Consider the following 7,843-nt stretch of genomic DNA (forward strand, 5'->3'; position numbering starts at 1 on the left):
ACGTTTTATTTTCAGTCAGGTTTGAGTTGCTGACATCATTCAAGAAGATGTTGGTTTGCTGTAACTGACTACAAATACCCCTCACGGTGTGGAGACAGTCTCGTTTTTCCGCCGAAAGGAACCGGTTCTTTGATTGTCACAACACTGTTGGCATGGTTATTTGGACACGTGATGGATGACTTCTGGATATTTATGCTACTTTGCATATGTATTTAGGGGCGGTGATCGGGCAGACCAAGTGCCATGTGGACTGGATGTCAAATCCACGAGAAATTAGGGTATATGAAGGCTACATGTGCCGTGACATGTCTACGCACAGTTTCATACATTTGAATTTTTTTGTGCACCACAAAATTCAGAATTTCGCCCTACCGCAAACTTTTAGTATGAAAGATGCAAAACATGAGGCCCCAGATCCGCGCCCCAGACACTAAGATGTTGCACCTGGTTCTGATTGGTTGGTTCTGACCGGGAGTGATGTATTTCTACAAATGGCAGTAGGACCACTGGGAGGGGCCAGAAGAGCTTGATTTTTATTTTTTTTTTACAGATTGTCTGTCCATATTCTACTGTCAAGACATAGTGACACTTTGAACTTAAAATATTAAAAAAATAAATTTAATCAAAAGTTACCTACTGCAGCTTTAAAAGTTGATAATATGGGACATTACCAGTGTTGCGTTTCCTGATGAAGGACCAGATTGGTCACTCCTCAAGAAGAAGGGCAGTTTTGCTCATCCCCTTAGGAAAAGAAAGTGATGCGTTCTGGGTTGGCTTGTCATCTCCCTTGTCAGGAAGACTTTAAAGTTCCAACAGGTTTCAAGGACTCCCAAAACAAAACAAAGTTAGAAAGAGCTATTACTCACATTCCAAATTCTAACTCTTTATGGCCATAAGATATCAGAATCACAGAAACATACCACTGTAGCACAAAGGTAACAGTTTAAATAAACATTGTCTGTATTTCCCTCACTGTACAGCAATTTCCTTTTTTTCATATATTTTTATCAAGTTTTTCACTTATACAACACAAACATCTTAACATTGCTAAACAAACATCTAAACCCTCTCACATTCGCACACACCCACATTTTTAAACCTGCATTGATCATGTACATAAGCATACATACATACAACTCACAAGATTGATGATGAAGATCCATAGAACCGACAGAGTCGACGCCCACTTTTTTATAAATAAGCCCCACTTCCAGTCTCTGTAATACTAATGTATGGTTTCCAGAGATGCACAAAGTCCTGCTGTTTGCCCGTTGCAAGGTAAGTTAGTCTTTCCAGGCTAAGAGACCCTGCAGTTTCCTTCTTGCAGAGTTTCAGAGAGGGGGGGATCTACAGCAATTTTCTTAAAGATTTACTAATTTATGATTATGAAATGCTTAAACAAAACAGTTACTCTAATAAGTCATTCACATTTTTCATTTACTGGTAGTAAACCAAAAACACATTTTTCACCACTGCCTATGGGAAACATCACAGCATTCAGAATGGCCATCAAATAAAAGACAAAAAACATGCAAAACAGAAAACAGCATCAATCAATGGTTGAGCAACAAAGTATTTGCGTATGAAATACAAAAGAGAAGGGCCCTAACAGTTTTAGCATTTAGCTTTTAACTGACTGAAGTTCACCAAACAAACAGTTGCTATAGGTGTTTCTCGTGAGGGCGCTAGTCGGCTATTAGCCATTTTAATCAACTTTGCTAACTCACCAAGACTTCGCCAAAAGTTATATTTTTCACGCTCCTATCCTCAAAGTTGAAGGCTGCCTATGAAGGAAAATTTGTTTTTTTATTATTCAATCAAACAAAAACTAATTTAAATAAAAAATTAAAAAAAACATTCGTTATCAAAACTTTTAAAATTGCAATAACATATATTTTTTTGAAAGTAAAATTTTGTTTACAAAGCCTGTTTTTTTTAAATTCAAATCACTTATTTTTTTCTCCTGAAGTGAAAAAGCTAGCTGCAAAACATAAACTTTTATTTGCACGTTAGAAATCTTTGTTTGTGAATCTCAAACTTTTGGTTTTGATGCTGTCCTTTTTTGCTTGAACTCAACATGTTTTGAGTGCTGAGAACATGAACATCCCAGGCGGGGCCTAAGGAGGAACTAAGTAAGACATTTCCCTTTTGGTTGGTGCTGACTGAATCGACAGACTGATTGCACTGCAGGTCAAGGCTTCAGTGAATGGACATACCAGGAAAGAGCAGGCTACAACATTGGGTGGTAAGTAGCTACAGCTAAAGTGTCCGTATTTTTTGTGTCATTGGGACCATGTTAATTTGCACCACAGATGCGAAGTTGAAGTGACTGTAATAACAGATTATTTATTTCTCAACCACATAATCAATGCGGTGAAATATGTGAGTCTTAAATGTGTATATTTTCTTCTCAATGCAGAATGGAAAACCAAAGTGGCAGATCATGGGCTGGGGTAGGATTCTGACACAATTTTCTTCATTTGTGGTGTGTGTATATGTTTTGTATTTAGTTCATTTTCATTTCATTCTCATTTGCTGTGTGATCATGTAAAGATGGTGTAAAACTAAACATACTGTGAACAAATCTTTGTAATGGATGAATTTACATTATTTACACTTACAATAATGTGTTTTTGAAACTGCTTTCATGTCAACACATTTTTTCTTTTATTGCAGGAATCCATGGGACAACCGAGTTGCGGCCCTGATTTGTTTTTGGCTGTTCTACCTTGCAGGGTTTGAAAAAAGGCCTTCTGCAGGTGCTGGTGGCTGCCTTGATTACTTCCTTCTAATTAAGAACTGCCACACACAGTGCTGCAGCCTTTCTCTCTCCCTCCTGAGATCTTCATTTGGTTGGTTTGTCTTTTCTGTTTAGGTTTTGTTAGATTTGCTTAGTTTGGTTATTGATTGGCGTTTTGGGTTAAGCTGTAATTTGGCTTTTCATTTCAGGTTTGTCATTTATTTCACTTTAAGATATTTTTTTGTTTAAGCAAATATCCTTGTTTGGTCTCCTTTATGTTATCCCACCATACGGGTGGACATAACAATATCTATTGCATAGAGTCAGAGATAAACACACAAACGGTTGAAATTGAATACATAAGTCATGTTTGTTCTCAATAGCTGCAATGAAAAAAAAAAAACTAAAAAAGCAGAACCTGAAATTAGAAAACACGTTTGTGGGAAGTAAAATTACATATTTTAAATTCTTTTTATAAAATGCAGGGTAAATATTAGAATATTTGGCGAACGTTTTTTAGCATTTAATTTGTGATATAATTCAAGTATTGATAACTGCTTGGGTAAGGGTCAAAATATCGACCAGGCCTGAAGCAGTGAAACACACTGAGCATGGCTAGATGGTGGAGTGGTAAGAAAATAGGAGCATCAAAAATATTCATTTTAAGAAAAAAAAAAGAAAAAGATCAGAATAATTCATAGCTGAGCAGAAGCTTCTATTGCAGTACAACAGACGCATAGGGGAGAGTGGGGTAAGATGAGCCAGTGTGGAAGTTGACCCACCCCCTGTATCTAGGTAATACTACACATTTGTTGTCATGTGACCATGAATTCTGCAAGCACCCTCTATTTAACTGTCCCTGTTGTTAATATAAGGATGTGGTAATGTAGTCTGTATGTTTTCTTTACAAAAGCAGTTTTTGCTTATCAATGCAAATGTTTTACATTTTAGCTATATTGACTGTTACCTGAAAGCTAATTTATCTAGGTTTAAAAATTTACATTATACATGTTGATGTTTTACTAGCATATTAAACCACGAGAATCATTTAGCTAAAGATTAGCTTGAATTGCAAAGCTAGGTCATCTTTTTGTTTTTTTTTCCAAAGTGGTGGCTGTGGGGTAAAGTGAGCCAAATGCCTTGGGGTAAGTTGAGCCAGGGGTTCAACTTACCCCACCATGAAGCATGGGTAACATTATGTCAAAAAGGTTTATTTTACTGTTATATTACATAGCTGTTTTTTCTTCCTAATATTTTACACATTTTAGAAGGTAATCGTGCCAAGAAAATACAACAAAGACAGGGGGGTCAACACACTGTGACAAGATGGAGAGAGCAGCTGCTTAGGTGAAGACATGAAAATCCCAGCTGACAGGTCAACACTGTGCAGACAAACAGTAGGGTACAGTGGGACAGCACAAGCAAAGAGAGTCTTCACAGAGGAGATGGAGAAGGATCTTGCAGACTTCATCGAGCAACTTGCTGACCAGTTCCACAGCCTGAGTCCAAAGATATACTGTAATTCATCATTTGAATTAACAGACAGAAACAAGATTCCTGTCCCAAACAATTGAGAAGAAGATCGTTGTGCTTGTATGGTGTTATGCCCCTCTTCCACTGGCTCTATTTAGGCTGCGCGGTTCTACTCCACTCGGTCTCGCTCTACTCTGCATGGAACCTGCTTTGTTTGTACTGGCAGCTGGAGTTATAGCTTGAAGCCTGGCCTCCAGTGTGATGGTGTCACGTTAAAGTAATCTGCGTGAAATAATAACTAAGTAAATATATAGTAAATGAAAACAAATAAATGAAATACAAAAAATGGTAATATTGTATTTACAAGAATGTGCTGTGTATGTTTTTGTCATGTATGAACTAATCAACTGGGATAATCATCTGAACACAATCCAGCCTTGGGGGGGTGGTGGTAAGAGAAGAGAGAGGAGAGACGCCCAACTTACCCTTAAGCTGGGGTAAATTGAGCTACAAGACCTTTTTTTTTTTCTTATGTCATAGATTAATTCCCACTGATGGGAAACATCCTCAAATAAATGTAGACATTTTGGTTTTACCTGTGTATCACCTCCCCTTGCCTAGAGGGGGGAAAAACGACTGAGCATACCCCACTCTCTCAGCAATTTCAAAGAAAGGACAGTGTTGTATCTAGATGCAAATCTTATGTGAGACCTCCAGATAAAGACATAAACTGGAGAAGGGTCTGGCTTTTACCCCATAAATACTGTATCTCTATCAAGGCAAAAGAAGTATATTTAAAATCCCACATAACATATCCCATTCCCATGAACTGTATTATTGCAAAATTTTCTGCAAACCTCAGAAACAATTTTACATTATTAGTGATTAACAATAAAAAAGCAACACATTACTAACCAATTATGAAAAGTTTTTCCTGTAACCTCTGATCAAAATACCAGTGGAAATATTCATAAGGCTGTTCAGCAATTATGAGAAATGTTTGATTACTTTTGATGCATTTTGATTGCGTTTGATTTTCAACTTTCATTTTTCTTTCATCAAAATGTTACTAATAGTACTAACAGGTTTTTTCTTTTTTTGAATCAATGCGCCTTTTACTTTCTTTTATAGTCTTTTGATACACGCCTGTTGTATTTTGTATTAGATACATAACCATTGGTTGAATAAATGTTATTTTAAATCTAAATCTGCCAGGGGTATGAATAATTTTGCGCCTAACCGTATATAATCCGAAATATACCTTAGTCCTCAACCTGAACCTAGTTCATTGGTTTATCTTATGTAAGTATGCTAATGAGGCTCTGATTTTTATTGGCCTTGTTACACAGCAGGGAATTGGCCAGATAAAACAGGAATTATTCAAGAAGGAAGAGGGCTGCAGTTAAACATCTGCCCTTAAATGACAGTAAACCAGGAGGCACCAAGCACCAGTACCAAGCTGCTGACTGACAGGAAGATGCAGAGACAAACACAACACTGGCCTAATCCTAATCTGGCATGGCTGCAGGTGGGAGGATGTGTGTGAATCTATAAATGAGTGTTTGTGTGATTTGTTATTGTCTCTCTGTTTTATGTCCCCACTCCTTTGCCAAGGCTGAAATTTCATGCTTGGGGACTAACAGGGGTGATTCTGAGTGCAAAGCTGTATTATCTCTTTTTATGTCTGAAATAGGAGCCTTGGGATATATTCGCGTGTGTGCGTGCATGTGTGTGTCTGTGTGTGCGTGCATGTATTTCAGTCTCTACTGAAACATTTTGTCAGGCGTTTGTTCTCAGTTCACTGTATCAGCAGAAGTAAACTGTTTCGCTGTATGTGGGTCTAAAAAGCTGTCTGCTTTTATGTCACGCTTCACTGTGGGATGTGCAATCAGCAGGGGCTACTTTGTTTGTTATTAACAGGGATTCTTACCATATTAATTTAAATGGAAACTTGTTCTTCAAGGTGCCATCATTCAGAATAATTTACTAATCCAAGTTTTAAGTAACATTAGAAAATTTTTTCAGTGATAAATAGTGTCCTATTTGTCTCAATATGCGAGTGAAAGAGGGATAATACATCCTTAGGCAGCCACAAGGAAAAAGTATTGATCTCATAAGGATCATAAGGCTTATCAAAGCAAATTAGCTTAAGATTCATGACTACAAACTCATAACTTTACATTGACAAGCAAACCTTTTGAATTTAACAGCAGTATTTGATGAAAGTTCAATTTTGGTCAAGAATTAAGTAATCCAAACCTGGATTGTTTTAGGATTTGGGTTTTGGGTCTAATCCAGCATATCGGTTTACGTTTTCAACCCAGAAAATTGGTTCAAGTTAATAATGTCTAACATTAAGAGTACCAAACAGTGTGTTGCATAGAGTAAGACATAACTTGGATTTCTAAATAAAATTGAACATAATACAGTTTTATAAATATATCTTTTCATGGTAAAACACTAATGATATGATACAATGTAAATCTGTCAGTGTCCAGCTTGTATAACAGTGTAACTTTGCTGTCCCCTCAAAATAACTCATCACACATCAATTAATGTCAAAATTGCAGGCAGCTAAGGTGAGTACAGCCCTAAGTGAAAATTTCCAAATTGTGCCCAATTAGCCTATTTCCCTCCCTGGTGTCATGTGACTCATTAATGTTATTAGGTCTCAGGTGTGGATGGGCAGCAGGTGTATCAAATTTGGTGTTGCTACATGCATGATAAGTATGAGGGATTTCTGCAAAGTCAATGCAAGCCACTGTCCTAGTGAAGTTCTAGTGCTAGGAAATTATATGTGGTCACAAAATAGTCACACTGTGTGCACAATTTGGACATTTTCTCTTATGGGTGTGCTCACTTTTGTTGCCAGCAGTTTAGACATTTATGTTTGTTGAGTCATTTTGAGGGGATAGCAAATTTACACTGTTACTCAAGCTGTACACTGACTACTTTACATTTTTTCGTAATATCATATCATTAGTGTTGTCGCATGAAAAGATATAATAAAATATCTGCAAAAATGAGAGGATTATATTGACTTGTGAAACACTGTAAGTTGAATTTGGCTTAAAATTAGCACATACTTAAAATTAACTTAAAATTTAAGTTTAATTATACATGTAAAATAATCAGATAATAAAAATAAAGATAACCAAATAATGACTTGAGAAACAAATGAATTTTGATTTATTTTATTTAGTTGATTTGATTATATAGTTATTAATAAACTTTATAATCAAAACAAGACTCAAAGATATTGCCGGCATCACAATTTCTCAACCAGGTATTTAGGTTAAAAAAAATAACCCATCAGTTTATTTGTCTTTCAATTTTAATGCTAATTTGTATTTCAGACCTCAATTTTAAATCTGCTCAGTTTGTCTATTCAGCATTTATTAAGGCAGATTTCATTGACATTTTAGTTACATATTTTCCACTTGTCAAAGAAAGAAATTTGTCTGGTTTTTGAATCTCGAGGTCTCGTCTTTGTCTTTTATAAATGATGTGGTTCTGCTGTGTTCAAATTAAATCCTCCAGAACACACCTTTTGCAGCACAACGTGAAGAGGTAAGGATTACAGTCAGTTCCTTTGAGTCTCAAGTGATATTTTCCCTACACTGTTAAACA

At 36.3% G+C, this 7,843-nt stretch overlaps 1 long non-coding RNA gene across 1 annotated transcript; it reads left to right on the top strand.

Moving 5' to 3' along the window:
• The first annotated feature begins 2,149 nt into the window (after window positions 1-2,149).
• On the top strand, window positions 2,150-4,072 carry LOC124857394. The gene is made up of 4 exons (XR_007035580.1): window positions 2,150-2,245; window positions 2,420-2,453; window positions 2,677-2,759; window positions 4,009-4,072. It is a non-coding gene; the product is annotated as an uncharacterized LOC124857394 (long non-coding RNA).
• The last annotated feature ends 3,771 nt before the right edge of the window (window positions 4,073-7,843 follow it).

The sequence above is a fragment of the Girardinichthys multiradiatus genome, chromosome 20, assembly GCF_021462225.1.
Source record: "Girardinichthys multiradiatus isolate DD_20200921_A chromosome 20, DD_fGirMul_XY1, whole genome shotgun sequence".
Taxonomy (NCBI): Eukaryota; Metazoa; Chordata; class Actinopteri; order Cyprinodontiformes; family Goodeidae; genus Girardinichthys; species Girardinichthys multiradiatus.